Source organism: Sphaerodactylus townsendi, linkage group LG02 (genome assembly GCF_021028975.2).
Source record: "Sphaerodactylus townsendi isolate TG3544 linkage group LG02, MPM_Stown_v2.3, whole genome shotgun sequence".
Lineage (NCBI taxonomy): Eukaryota > Metazoa > Chordata > Lepidosauria > Squamata > Sphaerodactylidae > Sphaerodactylus > Sphaerodactylus townsendi.
This window is the reverse complement of record NC_059426.1, coordinates 95,330,944-95,353,955: the sequence shown is the minus strand read 5'-3', so window position 1 is coordinate 95,353,955 and position 23,012 is coordinate 95,330,944. Positions and strand designations below refer to the sequence as shown.

Here is a 23,012-nt window from a genome sequence, read left to right as displayed (position 1 = left end):
GTTCTAGTTACTAGCTGGAACACAGGCATTCTGTGCAGGTTGCTTTATTATTCTGAGTGAACATAAAGCAGAAAAATGTTTGTGTTCTGTGCAGAACATTATAAAGTATGGTAGAGGTGGATAGTCTGAGTTTTAAAATAGTTTTTGGGTATTTCAGTGTGTGCATTAAAGGTAAATGTTTCCTGTTTTATTTGTCTTCTGTCAAAATTATGAAACATCAGTGTGTCAACACAATTTATTCAAATGGAAAGGACCATTTAGATGTATTTTTTCTTTCAAAAATTATATTTGCCACTGCCTTGATGGTGCCTCCAGGCCAAAATCCGCCTTGAGTCCAAGTGAGAAAGGCAGACTGTAAATAACATGAATAGGTAGTGTTTATTTTTTTATGTTTAAACTATGCAGTTAACCAACTGTGATCTACTCAAAGTCTTTTTCAAAACAATGAAACAATTAAAATCTGTATCTAAATAAACACACTCTTTTCCTGTATAAACATCAGCAGTAGCTTTGACAGAATCTTCCAGTTGTTATAGACCCAGCAATTCATTCAGTTACAGGCAAAAGGCTCTTTACCTCCCTTGTGAACAATAACTGAGACTTTTACAACACAGTACATGAAATGCTCAGCAGAAGAGCTCTACCCAAGCCTTTGTTCCTGTTGTTAAAGGGAGGTGTCCTTTACCTGTATCAGTTTGCATGAGAATGAGTCAGTGGGTAGAACCAACACTGCTGAATGTTCAACCTTTGTTCAGTTCAAAATTTGGCATTTGTTAAAAAGAAGAGCTGGTAAGAATCTCTGTTTGAAGCCCAGAAAAATGAAAGCTGTGGTCCTAGGCAAACATTACGAATTATCTAATTGAAACCAATTAGATTTCCTTCATGAAAAATGTGTAGAATTGAGCCATAAATGAATATAAGAATGGAAATAGAGCCTGCTGGATCAGGGCAGTGGTCCATCTTGTCCAGCATCCTGTTTAACACAGAGGCCAGTCAGTTGCCCTGGAGGACTAATCAGCAGAGCACAGAGGCTGACACCCTCCGCTGATGTTGCTTCCCAGCACTAGTAATGAGAAGTTTGCTCCCTCTGTATTTGGAAGCTCCTTTCATTCACCGTGGCTAGTAAACATTATTAGATCTATTTTCCATGAATCCAATTGTAAAGCCTGTATGCTTGCATGCTTGTGAAAGAGCCGATGTGGTGTAGTGGTTATGGTGTCCGATTAGGACCTGGGAAACTCCTGGTGCAAACCCCCACTTACTGGATGATTTGGGGCAAGACACTCTCAGCCCTGACTCTGGCTAGTATTTGGATGTCCTGACACAGTGGCAGACAATGGCAAATCACCTCCAAGCATCTCTTGCCTTAAAAACCGTACGGGATCACCATAAGTCAGCTGCAACTTGACAACAACAACAAAAAAAGGCTTGTGACCATCACTGCCTGCACTGGCAATGAATTCCCCATGAACAAGATGAAATTTGAAACTCTGTGTCCTGATATGATGTCACAACATATTGCAGTATATTGTACTGAATGCATGCTATGTCACCACAGTGGTGCAGATATGTATATTGCTACCACTCCCAAATAATCAACCATCACTGACACGTATAAAACTATATTAAGCTGTTACATGCTATAATAACATACAGAAAAATGGTGTAGTAGGTATTGGTTTGATACACACATTTTCTTTTTTAATTAGCTAAGCCAGTGTTCTAAATGTTACACGTACTTGATGATAGATAGCAACTGGTAGACTTAGTGTTAGTTATTCTCTGGCAATGATTATATCACAGCTAATGTAATACACCACTTGATTTGCAAAGGATGATGCTATAAGTACATTAGTGCATATGTCTCTGTACAGTGGGCACTATGAATATCTTCGAAATCACAGAGCCAGCATGATATAGTGTTTAAGAGCAGTGGACTCTAATCTGGAGAATCGGGTTTGATTCCTCACTCCTCTGCATGAGTGGTGAATTCTAATCTGGTGAACCAGGTTTGCTTCCCCGCTCTTCTCCATGAAGCCTACTGGGTGATCTTGGGCTAGTCACCATTCTCTCAGAACTCTCTTAGCCTCACCTAGCTGTCCCTTGTGGGCAGAGAAAGGGAAGGTGTTTGTAAACTGCTTTTAGACTCCTTGTCATTGAGAGAAGCAGGGTATAAATCCAAACTTTTCTGCTTCGGTGAAGTGAGGAAGATCCCTAGCTTTAATATAGTGAATTAAAATATGCCTTTGCCTTTCAAAAAATAGAGTGTGATCCTTTGAGTTTGTACAGCACTGAGAACCTTTAAATTGCACAAATTATCTGTATGTCAGATTATTTGCAGTACATTGGTCAATGTACTATGCTATAAACTACTAAGAGCCTGTATGGTTTAGTGGTTCAGAGCAGGTGGATTCTAATCTGGAGAACCAGGTTTGATTCCCATTCCTCCACCTGAGTGGCAGAGGATTATCTGGTGAATCAGATGTGTTTCTGCACTCCTACCTTCCTGCTAGGTGACCTTGGGCTAATCACAGTTCTTCAGAACTCTCTCAGCCCCACCTACCTCACAAGGTGTCTGTTGTGGGGAGAGGAAGGGAAAGGAGCTTGTAGGCCACCTTGAGTCTCCTTGCAGGAGAGAAAGGTGGGATGTAAATCCAAAATCTTCATCTTCTTCATTTGCTTAGCTGAGTGAAAGGATACATGTTTCATCCAAGAGAACTCTGCAGCATATTTTTCAAACTAGAGCTTCTGCAACATATTTTTAAAACTAGGCACACTGTTCAGTGTATTGAGGTTTAAATTATATGTTAATATTATGGTATCCAATGTGTAATGGATGGCCAGAAAAATGGCAGAGTTGAAAGGACCTCAAGAGTATTGATTCTAGTACATCTATATATGTAAAAAGCTAACCATTCGTTTGTTGGTCTTGCCCTAACTCTGAAACGGCTGGATGGATCGCCCCCAAATTTTTACATGACATCCCTCCCTGTTGCGGGCAGGTAATCGGACCTTCAAATTGCCAAAAGTCCATACCTGAGCCAGGTAAAACGTCTTTTTCCTGGCGTACCAGGCCATGAAGCTGGCCCTGTTTAACTGTCACCCTTAGAATGTTCGTGCAGCCTGTCTGTCTGTGGCCTGAGGGCTTAGAATGTTCGTGCAGATGGGCAGAGATGAGCAGTGAAAACAGTAAATAGGTAATACTGTTAGGTAATACGAGTGGAAGTGAGACACATAGACACTTTGCCGTGTGAGACGTCAGGTGGGGTTCCCCCTCTCACACGCAAGTAACTTTCACTCTCTGTGCCTCACCCACTGCTACCACACAATACACATCCAGCTCATCCTCACACAACTCACTCTGCTCTCCCTCACATCCAACCACCACTTACCCACTTCCTCACCCATATTCACCACAGCTCTCTTTTACTAAAAGCAAGCTGGAGTTTGCCTTTTTCTTCTAAGAAAATCCACGGGGTGGGGGCGAACCAACACTACTGGCTCTGCTTCTTTTGCATGTGGCCCTTTAAAAACCCAGGGAACTGGCCTCGATCTGAGTGCCTCACCACCCTGCCTCTGCTGCCTGACTGGGATAGCCTCCTTGCCCCAGTTCTGCCTTACCCAAGCCAGGACTGTGCGTGTCAACCAGTCTCAAGGACAGCGGGATTCGAACTCTGGACAGTTAGTTTGTGGAATAGAAAGGGTTACCTTATACTAAAAACCAAGACAGCACCATATAATAATGTGAATTGAAAATGGAAAGAGGGATTCCATTTGACCACCACCCCCAAAAAGAAGACAACGAAGAGGAGGAGGAGGAGTTTGGCTTTATATCCCCCCTTTCTCTCCTGTAAGAGAATCAAAGGGGCTTACAACCTCCTTGCCCTTCACCCCTCACAACAAACACCCTGTGGGGTGGGTGGGGCTGAGAGAGCTCCGAAAATCTGTAACTATCCCAAGGTCACACAGCTGGTGTGTGTGGGAGTGCACAGGCTAATCTGAATTCCCCAGATAAGCCTCCACAACTCAAGCTGCAGAGCTGGGAATCAAACCCGGTTTCTCCAGATCAGAGTGCACATGCTCTTAGCCACTACACCACTGCTGCTCCCAAAAGGCTATGCTGGGGATCATTGGACCTGCATGGACATCTGTGTGGGTTGTGGATGAGAGAAGGACAATTGCCACAGCAACGCGTGGCCGGGCCCCGCTAGTCTCTTATGAAAACATTCAAGATGCCAATGAACTCTGTTGTCAGTAGCCAAACAATAAAGTAATTGAAGGTTGGCCAGGTGGTATTTCTCTTTAGAAACCTGAGAAATTCTGTGTTATGGAGTGATTTTTATAAGCAGTGCCACAATAAAGACCAATTGAAACCTTTCCAGTTTTTTAATAACTAGGAAAAGAAATTGTGGGCCCATTCCTACTATACACAGCCCTGAGATGTCTCTGACTTTTTGTCTGTGCTGTTCCAGTTACAGCCTTCCACAGCCCCACAGCAGACATGTAGGTCTTTAAGAGCAAAATAGTGTATCCTATTATTGTGTTTGCTTCTCCACCCATTTTGGGTTTGTCTCCTCCTACCAGAGTACCAATGACAACATTGTAGCAATAGCAATAGCATTTTTCTGTTGTTTCTTAGATGCTCCATTGATGATGACTTCTGCTAGAATCAGCTTGTAAAACATCTTAAAATGAAATATTATGACAAGTTTGTGAGCCACGCTCTGTGTATTTGAGAGTAAAGGTCACTTTGGATGTAATATTTTCAGTGAATAAATAATTCAACAAATACTTAAAAGAGAATGTTCTTTAACACTTCGTTGTTTAAAAAATGTAACTTGATGAAATGAACCTTTGTCCATTACACAAAGATTTACCAGAGAGGGGTTAGAAGGTATTTACAGAAAGGAGAGCCTGTCCCAATGCATAAATATGCCACCAAAATGCATCCCTTATGTGATCCTGGTGCCAGGTGCCCGGCGCCTGGATCAAACAACCCCCTGCCCCCCAAAGATATGCCACTGAGAGGGAATAATCTTATTTGTATACAGTGACAGTTCTGTCAAGTAATACTTGTGTGTGTGTGTGTGTGTGTGTGTGTGTGTGTGTGTGTGTGTGTGTGTGTGTGTGTGTGTAAGTAATAGCATTTTTAAGGCTGTTGTATTACATTCAGTCTGTCTTCCTTTCAAGTAAATAACAGCAGTTTTCATGGCTAAGGATTGGTGGCACTTACCTTTAAAAAGTCTAGCCACTATCCAGCTGTGGGGCCTGGTTAGTCAGCATGCAGCCCTGTCATCCCAAGTGAACACATTTCAACCAGTCTACAAGTCTCTTCCCCTTTCATTGCAAAGTGGATTTTGTAAAAACTTAGTGGACTTGCAGATGGCCCTTGGATTAGCCAGATGTGGCCTGTGTGTGATATGTGTGATACCCCTTCTGTTAATTATTTTCTACTGTTCAAGATTACTTTTCAATAAGAGAAATGTCATTTTAAAAAATTAAGTGAGCACTGAAAGTCTTATAGAAATCACAATAATGCGTGATAGTGATAGTACAGTAGTGATAGTACAGTATTTATTGCACTCTCGTATATAATAAGGTGCTCTTTTAAAACTTGGCAGCGCAAAATATCAGTCTCACAATAGAATCCTTTTTTAATTAATGTTTTATTAAGACTTATATAATGACAAAAAACCAATATCTAAAAACAAAAAGAAAATCACATTGCATAAAACAGAAAAATATAGACACAAGGGCTCTCAATTTCTTCTGCGCCAAATTTAGACATACTTAAATATTTACTACTTGTTCCCTACCTAGTCAAAATAAAAATGAACTGTTAATTTATATAATTAAAACAACTCACATTTTTCTCTTTTATCCTTTTTCTTAAGCTTCTACTCCTCGAAACCACAAATCATCAATTTATTTTTTTCTGTTTTATGAAAAAAGTCCATCAAAGTTTTCCATTATCCATAAATTTAGATAATTACTTTTCTCTAATAAAAGAAGTAAGTTTTGCCATCTCCACCAATTCCAATTCCAACAGCTTCATAAGTCAATCTTCTGTTGTAGGTATGGATAAAGTTTTCCTCTGGTTTCATTTGTATATTAGCCTTTGGATTTAGTAACCTTCTGGATTGCTGCATGAATTTGTATCCAGATTTTTTCAGCTTCCTTACAAGTCCATCATAGATGATTAAATAAGCCTTCATAATGTTCATATTTCCAACACTGATTCAGGACATTTTTATGAATTTTTGTGAATTTCTCCGGTGATCAGTACCATAGATCCATCATTTTATAAAAGTTCTCTTTAAAGTAAATTCACAATAGAATGTCGGAATATCCAAACCTTTATGTCCAAACCTCATACTACATGCTAATAAGGCACCTTAAGGACCGTCTTTCCCCATATGTCCCTGGTCAGCCTCTGTGATCTGCAGAGGCAAATTTGTTGGTGGTCCTCAGCCCTTTAATGATGCGGCTGGCCTCTACCCAGGGCCAGGACCTTTATAGTCCTGGGGTCCCTGCCTGGTGGAACACGCTTCCTCCAGCTGTTAGAGCCCTACGGGACCTTGGACAGTTCCACAAGGTCTGCAAAACAGAGCTGTTCCACCGGGCCTTTGGGAGGGCCAGGCACTGATAGCCTCCCACACCACCACCCCTCTTATACATATACCAACTTATTAGAGCTAATTGTTAGGCCTGATCCCCTCCTAGCGGCGTAGAGTTTTTACCAGGTTGCCATCTTTATGTTAGGTTCCTGATTGTGGGGTTGTTCTATTTTAAATTACTTGTTTTACTGTTATTTGTGACTTTTACTTGTGTTATGTACACTGCCCAGACCCCTTCAGGGGTGGGTGGTATAGAAAATTAAATAAATAAATAATAGGACTTTGTTTGAAAAGCCATTTCAGAGCAGGGATTTCTATACTCCTTCACTTCCTGTTGTTTGTCTGAGCCAAACCCTCAAAGATTTTTCCTTGCTGATTTTCAGTTGCATATCATATATATTTTTACATCTGTGGTATACATTCCCTTTGGTCCTTTTCTTGGGCCTAGTTCAGATGGTCAAGAGGCCCCACTTGATTACCTGCGCAACACATGAGGATACTGGTGAATTCAATGTCTAGAAGAGTATGCAGAGGCAATGACCATATGAACTTCTACTTCAATGTAGAGCCCTTGGTGGCAGATGGCATCATTTATTTGACCACACTAGCCTTTTTTCAAGTTGCTGCTGTCAAACACATTCTGGCAGCTGTGTATATATATATTTAACCTTACAAATTTTATAGGCCTCTTTTCACCAACTCCAAAGTAGCTAGCAGCAATTTTTCAAAAATAATAATAATAAAAACAAATAGTAGAAAAACAAGTGGAAGCAAAATAATAAACAAAGGAGACCAAGAAACTAAACTAACCGAAAACAGAGGCCCTTTCCGCACGGGCCATTAACAGCGCCCTGGGGACGGCAAAAACGCCATCCCCAGGGAGCTGTTCGCACGAGGGGCGCAGCTGCTGCGCAGCTGTGCCGCCCTTGCGCCTCCCAAGCAGCGCGAAGCTGCCGTTTTCCAACCTCGCTGCCTCAGCGAGGTTTTCGTAAAACGGCGGCTTCGAGCCGCTGCCGTGCGAACGGCAGCGGCTCGAAGGAGCCCTCCCTCCCCCCTCTCCACTGTTCACCTACTGTGTCTGTGGCCATCCGGCGCGTCGCCAAGGCCTGGGGACACGCCCCCTGCTCTACAACGCCGGAGCAGTCGTGCAGGGCAGGGGGCGTGTCCCCAGGCCTCAGTGACGTGCCGGACGGCCACAGACACAGCAAGTCGGCCGGGCGACGGCGCTTCGCGGCGCCGTCTTCCCGGCTGTTTCGCACGAACGGTCCCAGGGGGGTTGGGTCGGCGTGGAATACGCCGACCCAACCCCGATCGTCGCCGTGCGGAAACGGCCAGAAATTCTTTTCACATCTGTACAAAAGCTGTAAATTAAAAGATAGCATCATGTTAAGTTCTGGAGGCTCTAGTTCATAGAAAACAGCAACTCATAAGTAATAGAAGAGTATAAGAACCAGCCGTGCTGGATCAGACCAATGGTTGATTTAGCCCTGCATCCTGTTGTACTCAGTGGCTAATATGTTCCTTTGGAGAGCCCACAACAGGACATAGAGGCCAAGGCCTGATGTTGCCCCTTGGCACTGGAATTGATTGCCTTTCAACATGGAGGTTCCCTTTAGTCACATGGCTACTAGCCCCTGATAGACCTATCCTCCATGAATCTATCTAATCCCCTTTTAAAGCTGTCTATGCCTGTGGCCATCACTACACCCACTGGCAGCAAATTCCACGTTTTAACCACTCTCTGTGTAAAGTTTTCTTTTTGCCAATCCTGACCCTACTGTCCATCAACTTGAGTTCCCTTGAGTTCTGGTATTTTGGAGGAAAAGTTTTCTTTGTCAACTCTTTCCACCCATGCATAATTTCATGAACTTCTATCATATCCTCCCTATTTTCTCAACTGAAAAATCCCAGAGTTCTCAGTGTTTCCTCATAAGGAAAGAGTTCCAATAGCTTCATCATTTCAGTTGTCCTATTCTGTACTTTTTCCAGCTCTGTAATGTCTTTTTGGAGATACAGTGACCAGAACTGTACACAATATTCCAAGTGAGGTAGCACCATAGATCTGTACAGGGCATCATCATCATCATCATCATCATCATCATCATCATCATCATCATCATCATCATCCCTCATAAACCCCACTATAGAATGTGCCTTTTCACCATTGCAACACACTGGGTTGACACTTTCATTGAGCTATCTATTATGACGCCAAGATATTTTTTCCTCTTGTTCTCAGCAGGTTCAGACTTTATTATAATTGAAATTGGGAAGTACCTGAAATGACCAACATTGAACTTTATTTGCCACATTGTCACTCACTCACCCAATTTGTAGAGATCCTCCTTCATAATCATCTGTGGTTTTTACCATCCTGAATAATTTTGTGTCATCTGCAAAGTTGCCTATTACATTAACCCTAAGAGAACACATCTTCTTATCTCACGACTGCTAAGTTTACTCAGGGGACTTTGGTCAGATACCTTGTGAGACGCCTTTTGAAAGTCCAAGTATATAATGTCTGCTTGGTCACTGTTGTCTACATTCTTGTTCACTTTGTCAAAGAACTCCAAAAGAAGAAGCCATGCTGATTTTCCCTCAGTAGGCATTGTTCCTCTGTGTGTCTAATAATTCTATCTTTGATTATAGTTTTTACTAATTTACCTGGGACAGATGCTAGGCTGACTCTATGTACTTCGTCTCATGGTTGCTTGAAGAAACCTGAGTGTCTGAATAAAATGTTACAGTGAATTTAGATAAGTCATAGTTCACAGTAGCTTTAATTTTCTTTAAAAAATTAATAAGGGTGACCTATTTAAATTGCATTCAGGAGCATGGTGAGGGGGGCCATTGCCCCAGGCACCAAGTGCCTTGGTGTGCACTGGCCACTGCCCCTCCTTCCCAGAGGCATAGCTGGGCCATGCTGTGCCCGGTGGGCACTCTGCATTTCTCCCCCCCCCCACACACACACACACACACTTTCCTTAGTTCAGCCTGAAAGTGCAGGCTAGAAAAAGCAGCCTGTTCACTTGAGACTGAAAACAACCTGGTGAGAACTACACTTCCCAGGAGACCTTGGGGATCACAAGGACTCCTGGGAAGTTTAGTTCCCACCAGGCTGTTCTCAGCCTCAAGTGAACAGACAGCTTTTCCAGCCTCCACTTTCAGGCTGAACTCAGGCAAGTGTGGGAGGGGGGATTTGGGGGGGGGCAGGCTTGCACCCGGTGCAATGCACACACATACTGTCCCTTGGTAGCTCCACCTCTGCTCCTCCCACAAAAATCTTTGCTGTTTCTTTAACTTTTCTCTTTCTTTGTAGCTGAGCAGCACTGCTGCTAAGGCTGGCAAAAGACTGAGGACAAAAACAAGGCCAGGAAGGACACCCCATTTTTTTTGCCAGCCTCAGCACCACTCAACTAGGAAAGTGAATTGAGTTTTAAAGGAACCATCCCTTTAAAATTCAGTTTAATTTCCTAGCCAGGTGGTGCTGCGGTGGGGTGGGGCATGCTTGCTTACTCACCATGTGCTACCAACCTGACTGGGGAGGCACATGAGGTCTGAGCCAACCTGGGAGGTAGGACTCTGGTGGTGAGGCAAGGTGGGCCAGGCACTCCTCCTTCTGGGAAGGGCCTGTGGGTGCCTGGCACTGCAGTTGAAGTTTTCTTCATCTAGGCAGCTCCAGGACAGGGACCACTGTAGGGAGCTGCATTTCATCAGCCTCAACTGGGGATAGGTTGGGTAGCTGTGCAGCAAAGGTGGCAGGTACATGTGCCAGGTGCAGGAGTAGGAGGTGACCCTGTCCTGCTCTGGGCATGCTGCTCATCTTGCTCCCTCATCCTTCCCCAGGAGTGAGGAGAGACTCAAGTTGCATTGTTGAAGAAACTGGGCAGCAGACACAGCAGCGTGATGGGCTATCGCCAATGCCACTACCTGTGCCTCTTCTCCAGGCTTGGTTGGAGGAGCAGCCAGACAACCAGGGTCTCAGCTAGCATGGGCAGGTCTGGCCAAGCCCTTGCAAAGCCCCTTTCTTGTGCCCAGTTGCAGGAGGAGTAGGAGGTGGCAGCACACCACACCTCAGGCACAGCCAGTCTGGCAGGAAGGGCCTGGGTTGGCCAGCCAGCAGTTTGAATACCTGGTACGTGGAGGCTGCCACCTGAGGGAACCAGCAGGAATCCTGCAGCCAGGCAAGAGGGAGAACCAAAAACACACAATTATTAGAATAAAGAAAGGCTAAATGTGACCACTTGAAGATCTTAGCCCCAAAGAATCTGAATCTTTGGAGGGGGTTGTAGGAGCCACTAACACTCCAGTCTTGTTATGGTACAGTTATCTAAAATATGGGTGTTGGATATTAGGAGGGGAACGCAAATTGAGAGCTTGCCCTTGCACCATTTTCTTCAACTATGCCCCTGATTGCAGTAATGACATCCGGACAGAATTTAATCCTTTCCCTACATCATTATACATATAGAAATTGACCTTCTGGAGTTGCTGTTAGTCACGGTACAGAAGAAAACATAGTCTGTGTGGTGTACTGATTAAGAGTGGTAGACTCGAATCCGGAGAACTAGGTTTGATTCCCCACTATCCCATATGATCAGCAAACTCTTTATCTGGTGAATTGGATTTGTTTCCACCTCCTATACATGAAGTCTGCTGAGTGACCTTGGGCTAGTCACAGTTCTTTCAGACTCTCTCAGGTGTCTGTTGTGGGGAAAGGAAGGGGAGGAATTTGTAAACCGTTTTGAGATTCCTTATAACTGAGAAAAGCAAAGCATGAATCCAAATGCCTCTTGTCTTCTTTTTTTCCATCCTGGGGGCAGAATTGCCAGGTCCCCTAGCTACCAGTGGGAATGGGTGGTTAGGGTTCCCAGATCCAGGGCCTTTTCTGCGTCACTTGTTTACAATGAATCTTGCCACCAAATACTACTTTTTTATTTGAACTCCACACATTTTTTCTTCTGTTTGGTTAATTTTTCCTCCATTGTTTTCCTGAGCACTTCTACTGTGTTTCTACTCTGTTTCCAAGCCAGCTTCTGTTGAGCATGCAATTTTGTTGAAATGGTCTTTATTTCTCCACCGCTCCAAACACTTGACCTTTATTCAAGCCCCTAGGTAGTTGTCTAACTTCCCCTTCAGCCATTTCTCCCCGCCCCCCCTCAGTTTTTGAAAGGATTTTTGTCTTTTTTGTCATATCAGACTAGTTAGGTAACACTGAAGCAGAGATAGGAAGCCAGAGCAATTAGATCAGTTTTGTCAATTTCACATAGAACTTGTAATGTTAATGTTTAGGCATTACTACAGCTTTAACTTGACTGAAAAATGTGTTCTGAGAATGTGGCTTCATGTTTCTGTAATGTGGGGGTTGCTTCCATTCGGGTTTTTTTACTTCCATTTTGTGTGGGTAGTTCCCAATGGTAGAAATGGAAACAGACACTTTTGAATTGACACTTCTGTGTTACTGTGCAGTAATGCTAGAGTGCCTCCCCAAAATAAAAAAGGGGAGGGCTGGTCTTTTGCATCACAGATGACATCCCACCACTGTTAGGAGTAATACATTTCAACAGTAGCATGGAATAAATGCAACTGAAGAGATAAGGGGGAATACAACTGAAAAGACAAGGGGGGGGGGAATGAAGACGAGCAGAATGATTTCACACAAAATGTTTCCGAGACATAAAGTTTCACCTCTAGAAAAATGTGTGGTAAGCTGTGGATGCAGAAAAGGCCCAGGTTGGGATACTCCTGAAGATTTGGGAATGCAGCCTGTGGAGGACAGGGACCTCAGTTGGATACAGTTCCTTAGAATCTTGCCTTTAAAGCATCTATTTTATCCACAAAAACTGATCTCCATAGTCTGAAAATGAGCTGAAATTCTGGGAGATCCCCAGGTTCCCCTGAAGTTGGCACCCCATTTGGGTTTAATAGCAGGAAGGGGGAGGGATTTCTCTCCAACAAGCAACACAAGAAGAAATGATTACATCCTCCTGGTACAATCTTAATTTAAAGAGGGAAGGCTTAATACTGCCTGTAAAATCAACTAAACCTCTTGAGAGCCAACATGGTATAGTGGAGTATTGGAGTAGAATCTGGGAGACCCAGGTTCAAAACCCCAACCTGCCAAGGAAACTTACTGGATGACCTTGGGCCAGTCACGCATTCGCAGCCTAATTTCACAGGATTGTGGTGATAATAAAATGGAGGCAAAAAGAATTATGCAAGCTGGTTGCATCCCCATTGATGAGAAAGGCAGAGAATAAATGATGTAAATAAATAATAATATTAAATAAACAAACCATAGGCCCATTATGCCTGGAACACTTACCTCAAGGCTTCTAGCTGCTGTAGTGTGGTCTCCTCGCATTCTCTTACACATTAGGAGCCATTCTCTGCCTGCCTCACAGCTGCTTGCTGAAGTCTCAACAGGCCTCTGCTTTTCCTGGTCCTCTTTACTCTACCCATCAACTCCTTTTTAAAGGCACAGATCTCATAACACCCATAGTTGCAAGATAAAGGGCTTTATTAAACCCCTTTAAATTGCAGTTATATCGATATACCTGTGATTGCAGTTATATGGATATTCTAGCTCATCCCAAAAAATATTTCCCTGCTCCCCCCCGCCACCAGCAATGAAAGAGGCAAAGCAATTCCTTGGACCACATGCTACTGAAGAAGGGGACCATGTGCTAGATCCCCCTCCCTTCCCCTCCATACCCACTCTTCCTGCAACTGCTGCTGACTCAGGAGAAGACAGAGGCTTGTTTTAAAATAAAGGCTTGTTTGAAATAAAGTTCTAAATAGCCCTCCCAATCATCGGGGAGGATGGAAGTAGAGTAGGGGAGGTGGGGTAGAGCAAAAAAGAGACTTTGCTTATACTGTTCATTGCAAAAACCAACTCTGTTGTTGTAATTATTATATCAAGATATCAATATCTCGATATTAGCAGAGAAGCAGGGAGGAGCTGGCACTATGAAAGGGGGGCAAGGGTGTGGAAGTGGCAAAGCGAGGGAGTGGGAAGGGTGGAACTAGATAGGCTGGCCATGGGTGGAGGAAACATGTCTGGGGCAAAGCTGTGCTCACTGGCAAATCTGCCCACTCTGGCCATGGTTCGAATTAAAAGTCTTGCTAGAAGGGATGTCACTTGCCATGAAGAGAATGGAAAGAGAAAGTCGGGCTTGAGGAAATATGTCTGTACAAGAAATCTTGCTGCAATGGACATTCACTCCCACTGAGCACTAAATGCCTTGTACATGATCGACTATTGATTTCTTATTTCTCAACTAGTTATACCCTTCATTGTTTGCTCTCAAAATGCCTAGATTCAAAATACCAGATTAAGATTCCCAAACCAGGCTAGCATACTCTCATCAGATGTCACAAACTAAGCAGGATTGGCTGTGGTTAGTATTTGTGAAGGGAGACCATCAAAGAAGTCCAGGGTTGCTACACAGATGCAGACAATGATACACTACTTAGAAATGTCTCTTCCTTAAAAACCCTTTGGGGTCACCATAAGTCAACTGTGATCTGATAGCAAAAAAAGTTAAAATTGTCCAGTAGCTTCTCTTCCACTATCATTAACATCAAATTACAACATTTCACTGTATCCTAGAAGCTTAACTAATAATGCATAATATTGGATTTTTTTCTCTCTGCAACCTACTTCTAAAATCCTGTCCCATGGTATGATAATTTCTTACCTAAACTAATGTAATATTTATCTGGTTCTGATGGGAAGTATCCATAATGATATGCACACTGAACATGTCTCAAGGCAGGGGTGTAATGCCTATTGGGCAAGGTGGGCAGCTGCCCAGGGCATCACCTTGTGGGAGGCACCAAAAATGCAGGGTTCGTTTTCGGGTATTTTAGTGGTTTTCTGTTTTTGGCCTGCAGGGGGCGCAGTTTTTAGGCTAGCGGCACCAAAATTTCAGACTATCATCAGGAGAATGTCCTTATGCTACCCCCCAAGTTTGTTGCAGTTTGGTTCAGGGAATTCAAAGTTATGGACTCCCAAAGGGGGTGCCCCCATCCCCCATTGTTTCCAATGGGAGCTAATAGGAGATGGGGGCTACACCTTTGAGGGTCCATAACTTTGGCCTCCCTGAACCAAACTACACCAAACCTGGGGAATATCATTAGGGCAGTCTCCTGATGAGACCCTGAAAGTTTTGAGACTGTGTCTTTAGAAATGTGCCCCCCCTCAGCCTGCAACCCCCATTGACAGCAATGCAGAAAACTCAATGCAGAACAAAGATTCTTGGGCAAATTTCTGGGATGTTCCTGCAGGGGGCGCATTTTTGGATGTATCAGCATTAAAACTTTCAGGGTCTCATCAGGAGACTGTCCTAATGATACTCCCCAGGTTTGGTGCAGTTTGGTTCAGGGGGGCCAAAGTTATAGACCCTCAAAGGGGGTGCCCCATCCCCCATTCTTTCCAATGGGAGCTAAGGAGATGGGGGCTACCCTTTTGATGGTCCATAACTTTGTCCACACAGAACCAAACTGCACCAAACTTGGGGGGTAGCATAAGGACAGTCTCCTGATGATATGCTGAAATTTTGGTGCCTATATGTCTAAAAGTGCACCCCCTGCAGGCACCAATGACCTTGTGCAAAAACATTTTTTTGGTCGGGGGGGCCGCCCCTGGGGGGGGGGCATCCAACTCAAGTTTTGCCCAGGGCTCCAGTTTGCCCCTGTCTCAAGGCCTCCCAGGGTTTCTCCTTTGAGTTCAATCAATAGAAAGCTTATTTTGATCAGGTCATTTGAGGAAGTTCAGGGCAGTTGCAGATGGAGTATCCATGTGCATTCTCTACCCAAAATGCAGAGGTTTGGTGGAGCTGGGTTTCACCTTCCCCTTTTGTCCCTTTTTTGTTTGTTTGTTTTTGTTTCAGAGCTGAATTGTGGTACAGCTTTGCTCCATGGCTGAGTTGGGGAACAGTTGTTGGGCCAAGAGATCCCAGCATGGCTTTCATTGTATGAATGAGTCAGTACTAATTCAGTTGAGGGAAAGGGATGGAGAAGGCATTGGGTGGTGTCAGTAGTAAGCCTCACTGAAATAGAATATGTGACTGCTGTTCTTACCCTCTCCCACACTGCTCGTCACTGCTTTGTGCAGCAGGAACACATTTGGGTTGGACTTGATGGCCCTTTGGGTCTATGATTCTATGATTCCCGCTTCCATATAGAAAAGCAGCCCTTGATACTCTTCCGCCCTGCTTTATTTTCCCTTGTCCAAATGTTTAGTATTCCTGTCTGTACACAGGTTTGTAAAACCCTCAACACTTGACTATACCTTATCACCCCTTAAAATTTCTCTCAGCCTCCTTTAGCTTCCTTCCTACTCTCATCTTTATGGCTTCTGCCTTATAAGGGAACAGCTTTCCTGTATTTGGTTCTCTGTCTCTTATTTTCAATATCTACTTAAAGAAAAAAAAATCAACAGGTTTGTCCTGTCTCTCTTTAACTATATATTCCTTTCATCCTTCTATTTATCCGATCCCCAAGCACCCCAGTTTTATCTTTTTGTTGTAGATTATAAGTGCCCTGAGAAGGCATTATATTATTTCTATAGCATAATTGGGTCTAATTAAATGTGTAAAGGAAATTATTGTCATCATTATCATTTTAATGTAGCTATTCACTGGAGAAAAGTTGGAAGCCAATAAATGCAACTGGATAAGAATAAAAGAAGAGTCTTGTTGGATCAGATCAGTGGTCCATCTAATCCAGTACAGTGGAACCTCAGTTTTCATTGCCTTCGGTTTTCATCGGTTTCAGTTTTCATCGATTTTTTCAGTGAAAAATGTGTCTCTGTTTTCATCGATTTGCAGTAAGGTGCAGGGGTTTGTGGAGAAAAATCACCCGGACAAAGCTGTTGCAGGCCATGTCTGCAACTTGTTTAATGACAATTTCTTGCCCAATTTCAGACAAATCTTAAAGAGGCGTCAGAAACAGACCTCCTTGGACAGCTTTCTGGTGTAACATTGGTCCACTGGCTCTGAAGCTGGTCCTAGTGTTATTGTTTGTTACTGTTTTCAGCATTAAACACTATGTTTATTCACCAAAAATGTGTTTTTGGTATGTTTTTGGAGTGCCTAGAACAGATTAATTGGATTTACATTGATTTCTATAGAAAAGTTTGCCTTGGTTTTCATCGGTTTCGGTTTTCATCGATTCTTTTCGGACAGATTACCAACGAAAACCGAGGTTCCACTGAATCCTATTCCACATTGTAGCCAACCAGTTTCTCTGGAGGACCAGCAAACAGACATAGGGGATCCTCCCCTGATCATTCCTCCTAGCATTATTATTCAGAGGTGCTTCTAATGCAAAAGTTCCCTTTGGTCAACATGGCATACCGAAAGATCAAGGTTCCAAAAAAAATTCATCTTGGACCTCAAAACACATCTTCTTTTTATAAATCTTTAATTAAACCTTGCCCTCTTTTTTTAAAGGCAACAGGTAAGCTTGGCTCAAGGAAGACAAACGATAACACAGAGAGTAGCAGAAGAGAGATGTCCCATAAACATTTCAGTGTAGAAATATTTTGGTAGTATTCCAGAGTTAATGGCTATGGCTTCCAGCTTTGTGTAGTGGTTAAGAGCGGTGGACTCTACTCTTGAGAACTGCGTTTGATTCCCCACTCCTCCACATGAGAAGCAGACTCTAATTTGGTGAACCAGGTTTGTTTCCCCAAACCTACAAGTACAGCCTGCTGGGTGACCTTGGGCTAGTTACAGTTCGCTCAGACCTCTGTCAGCCCCACCTCCCTCATGTCTGTTGTGGGGAGAGGAAGGGGGAAGGAGTTTGTAAGTCTCTTTAGGACTTCTTATGATTGAGAAAAGTGGAATATAAATCCAAACAGAATAATGACCTTAAGCACTGCAAAAATAATGTTAATAAGACAGACCATGGTTCAGCGGGAGGGTTGGAGAGCAGAGACATGGGTATGTGTGACATCAACCTGGAAATGACAAGAGGTAATTCTAGAAATCACTGGAAGTTCTGCAGTAAAATCCTAATGCTTCAGTTTTTACGAATGCATTGTAAAAATGGTAGGGTCTCTGGCATAAAGGTTTCTTCATTGCTTTGTTATTGGCTATTATGTCAATGATAAGATTATAAAAATGTTAGTATATACTATGGCCAGGTACCAAAGAGCCGGGGTTTTGACTTTTTAATCAACTTACCATCAGATGCAGTTACAATTTGGGGCTAGTTGAGTGACTGAGAAATTATGGGCCTTCTCAATTATGAGACCAAAATTTTAGGTTTCTTCCCCAGGAGTATTTGTCTTTTTCCCCTCTGTCTTTGTCTTCCATCAGCTGGAGAACTTCTGTGTTTTCTTTGACTTTCCTTCACTGGCTCTCCTCCTCATTAATATATTTATGTGTTTTGTTTAATTGTTTTATATACATGCATTTTAAAGCTTGTTTTAATGTTTCTGGTTGATCATCACCTTAGGGATCCTGTGTTGAGTGGGAAAGTAGCATTAAATGTTTTAAATAAAAATAAATAATAAAGTTTGGAACTGTGGGGCATATAAGATTGGGGAGCAATGTTTCAGAAAACAAGTAAAAGGCCCCTTTTGGGCTCACATAATTATGGCCCAATCCTGGGGGGGGACAAATTGCATCATGGAGCTGGCGTGGGATTTGCCCCCTCAGTCAGCACAAGGGCACCCCTGCTGGCAGAGGAGGCAAAGGCTCCGGCGGCCAGCCACCCCTTAGCTTCACAGCTAAAGACACCTGGAAATTGGGACCACTGCAAAGCTGTGTTTGTGTCCAGTCAAACACTGGTACAGGCGGGGCAGGGCAGGACATTCCCAAGGGGCAAAGTCGATGTTAGTCACCTTCTACCCCGGTTCACAGGCAGTTACGCCATGACCTGGGACTTGGACCCTTTGGGGGATTTTGCTTTTTCTGCCACCCTACATTGCTGGAAAGCTCTCTGAAGGGCATAGTGTGGCAGCAGCAACATCCCTGGCATCCTAGAGCTATGATTTGGAGTGTTAATTTCAAAGTTCTTTGGGTCCTAGCTTTGGATTTGAGTTCTGAAAATACTTGGGAAGGAAGTGAAATCCAATTAGAAAAATGCCAGTAGTCCTTAAAATAATCATAAGAAACATACAAAACAATCTGAACATCACCTTGGAAAAATTATTCTAATAAGGATTTGTTGTGCTCAAATAACTGTATATTGGCAGAGAACTGTAGTAATTTTTGAAATGTGTTACCTTAAAAAAATTAATTACAATTGTGTTCTCTCTCCTCTCTCCTTCTCCCCCTCCCCTAAAAACTCCTGCCATAGCAATTGCATTTGCCTCCAGACTTGTCAGACACAGTGAGCCGCACAAGCAAACAAGATCTGGCAGAATCCACCAAATTGCTGAGCTCAGGATGTAGTGCTATGGCCATAGGCAAGAAGCACCTGGACTTCTAGTGAATTCTACTTAGCAGTTTCACTCTGATTTATATGGCACTCTAATTATGACTGTTAATGACTTGTGTAAATATTTTTCTTAATGATTATGACCCAGTAGTCCTTAAAAATCTAACTTGTAAGTTATGTGCCCTATTTCCTTATTTTGTTATTTTTTGTTTGCAAATATACATTTTTCTTCAGTAGACAAATACATGTAACAGCAATGGCCATTGTTATTATTAAAGTTCAAGTCAATTGCATTTTAAATTCACAATATTATTGTATTGTTTTATTGTATGCATTATTGTAATGCAAATTGTAAACCAGTATTGTAAATAAAATAAGTTCTCTATCATGGGGATGTTTTGATGTCAAACAACCATTGTTTTATAAGAAAAAAATTTGTTGCCTTCAAAGATCATAGTTAAATCAAAATATGACAGATTATAAAATATATAGCCAATTAAGTGAGTGTGCTAAAGTTTTTCCTCCATATGCTTCTATGTCAGTAATTAATGTAATGGGGAAATAGTTTTCTTATGGTAAAAGTACATTACAGATAATTAGTGTGCCTTATTGGCTAATAAATATATTAACATGCTCTTGAGTAAATTTATTTTAAAAAGAAAAATAATTGCTTCTTTAATGTAGTTCAAAACGGTAATCCTGAACAACTGAAGTCAGCACTATGAAATTATGTCAACAGACATTATTCAAGACTGAAATTCAAACTGACAGCTACATTAATGCTAAAAAACCAGGAAAGTGCATTGGAGCTTGGGGAACAGATATCACTGAAATACGTATACATTGCAGCAGAAAATAAAACTAATTCAGTATTTCATACTATTGTGTATATGCTATTTGTAAATGCATGAATATTTCCCATCTAGATAAAATACATAAATATTTATTGTCATCATGATATGCATATTTGTATAGAACTAATGTAAAAACTAGATGGGAGGGCAGATATCACGAAATACCTTTCAATGATTTTTATGGAGTTTTATAAGTTGTGCTTTGGGGGCAATAATAGCGTTAATTTAAAATAAATGATCTTCCATAAAACTTTCCATGAAATTTATTTTTGAATTAAGCATTCAGTCCTGGTCTTAAACTACAATTTAGTACAGTTGAACTGAAATATACTCCCCCAAAAACCTCAAACATTAACTGTAATAATGTTAATGTATTTTGATGGGATTTGAGCAAAAGTATTGGTTAAATGATTTACTTTTTATAATGCTGTGAGTAAGAAGAAGACATAGCTTTCTAAAACTGTCTAATATGATGAATGTCAATCATTTAAAAAAATCCACTGTACCATAAACACATACTGTATACAGCTTTTATTCTGAATTGGAATAATTGAATCAATGACAGTGATTTGCCAGAATGTCAAATCTATCCATCATAATCTGTCACTACCAGTTTATTTTTTTCTGATCAAAATCAAAAAGACTACTGTTTTGCCATTCACTATTTCATTAGAGGTAACAATTGAGTTTTTTCTTTCTCTTTTAAAGATAGGTCTTTTTTTAATTTCTAAAGACACAAATCCTTTTTTAAAATCTATTCAAAATAAAGTTTCAGAACTGAGCTGTCAGTTTCATAAAGCTAATAGACATCTACATTCTTATACCCATATATCATTCCTGCTTTCAAGTCATTTCTTTTACCTTGTATATTATATGGAACAGAAATTCACAAGAGAATTTGAATGGGGATTAGTGAAGATATTCAATAGATCAAGTATAACAAAATTAACACTTCACTTACTCAATTATGTTTTACCAAAAAACACAGGAATCTTATGTAGAATGTAAAATCTTTAACCATGATTACTAAATTAGTTTTAAATATCATCAACTATCAAATTAGTTGTCAGCATCCTTAAGGTTTGATCAAGCAGACTGTCTGCAAATACCACTAAAATACCTATTTTCTAGTTTACTTATGACTTACTACATCACTGTGAGTGAAAACATATAAATATATATTTATCAGAGCAACCATTTCAAATAGTAAAATGGGGTTGGCATATAAACCCGAAGTTTAAAAAAAGAAAAAGAAGAGATCCTTCAGTGAAATGTATGTTAAATGCTTTTCTGTTACACAAAGCATGCTATGTGAAATTAATGTTGCATCATACAAATATACAGGAAAGAAAAAGAACAAAATGCTATTCTTCCAAAAATATGTTATAACTAGTAAAAATCTGGGTTATCTAGAGAAGCTGGAGAAAAATTACTACACCCTGTGAAAGTATGGTAAACATTCCATAAAATGCTTTAAGTAATCAGCTTATGTTTCTTCATGCAAAATAAAAAATAAAACTTTCACATGAAATGTCCTCTTTTCAAATCTGGCATTCCTTGTATCTAATATGCAACTGTCAATGTTCTGTACACATTAGTTCCTTGTATCAAATGTATAGGTCTCAAAACCTTTAGACCAGGGGTTGGGAGCCTGTGGCTTGGGAGCTGCATATGGCTCCCCCGCCCCTGCACAGCGGCTCCACCCAGGCACAACACAGCTGTCCGGGAGTGGGGACTCTCCCCTTCCTGGACCTCGCAGAGAGCCCCGACCAGCCCCTGACCGTGGGTGCTCCGGTGAGTGAGAGCACCGTGGAGACGGCTGGCGACAGCCCTCATCCTTCTGCCAAGGTCAGCAGCGTTGGGGGAGCGTTGGGTGGCTACTGAGCCCGGCCCCAGCCAGGCTCTGGGACCGGAGGGAGGACAGGGCTGGCGATGGCAGCGGCGGTGGTGGCGGCAGCGCAGCATAGAGCCCGCGGACCTGGCCGGATCAGCCAGGGCAGTGGGTGGCAAGGGGAGCCGCGCCTGCACAGCGGGACAGCAGCCCCAGCTGCAGAGGGCACCAGTAGGCGTTGGAACTGATGCCCAGACAGGCGAGAAGGAGGGAAGCAGGAGGAGGAACCGATGCCCGGACGGGGCCGAGGTGGAGAGGTGGGAACTTTATGGATTTGGCAAGCTCTGGAAGGGAAAAAAGGTGGAGGGCTGGACTCAGAGGAGGGCAGTGTGCTGAGGAGCGTGATGAAGAGGGAGGAGGGTGTGAGAGACCAGGAGAAGGAAAAAGGATGAGGTGGGGAAAATGGAGGTGGTGGTGCCAGGGAAAGCTAGAAACTCAGAGGTCCTGGTGTCCCAAGCCTCACCCCAGCTGCCCAGGCAAGCAGGCATGCAGCTGCTGCCACAAAGCCATCCACTACAAAAAAGGGATCCCCTCCACACTTTCTCTCCCCGCAGTGGATCAGCCCATGAGGCTCCACCCTTTACCTGCACACCCCCACAAAAAATGTTCAAAATCCACACTCCATGCAAATAAAATACAATTTTCTCTGTAGCACTGCATGGACTCCATAAGCAGCACACTACAACTGTCCACTCTATACAAAGCATGAAGGCAAAAAAACAACATATACAGTGCTATCCTCATTTCAAAAGTAAAAAAATATCTGCGGCTCCAAGTGCCCTTTCCTCCGTGGAAAACGGGTCCAAATGGCTCCCTGGGTGCCAAAGGTTGCCGACCCCGGTCCTAAACCAAATTTGCAGCTGTAATACTGACTTCCTATTGGTTCCTCTTTTGCCCCATGATATGGACATGCAGACCTGTTCAGGTGTTCAGAACAGTGTACATATATGGAGTAGAATCACACCACTGATCTGAACACACAAACATGCTGCTGGATGACTGTAACATGCTCTTGGGCACATCCAAATTTGTATACATAGCCCTTTTGATGTAATCAGTGCAGCAAAAACAGGAGTCCCAGCCAAATGGAGCACTAAGTGTACAAACGCAAAGTTTTTATGCACATATATCCAGAGCCAGACCACCATATACAGTTGAAGAACCTGAACAGGGGTAAAAGGATAAATAATCACATCACTCAGGACCCAGCACTTGATTGTGTGAGGATAAATGCAGAAGGAGAACCATATTGAAAGC

General features: G+C 42.5%; 1 protein-coding gene across 1 annotated transcript in view; it reads left to right on the top strand.

The window, feature by feature from the left end:
• ELP4 (elongator acetyltransferase complex subunit 4) overlaps window positions 1–21,388 on the top strand; it is a 219,257-nt gene extending 197,869 nt beyond the window's left edge. The window contains exon 10 of the mRNA XM_048485525.1: window positions 18,930–21,388. The gene's annotated coding sequence lies outside the window, so the exon portion shown is untranslated. The remainder of the gene's footprint in view (window positions 1–18,929) is intronic.
• Window positions 21,389–23,012: the final 1,624 nt, after the last annotated feature.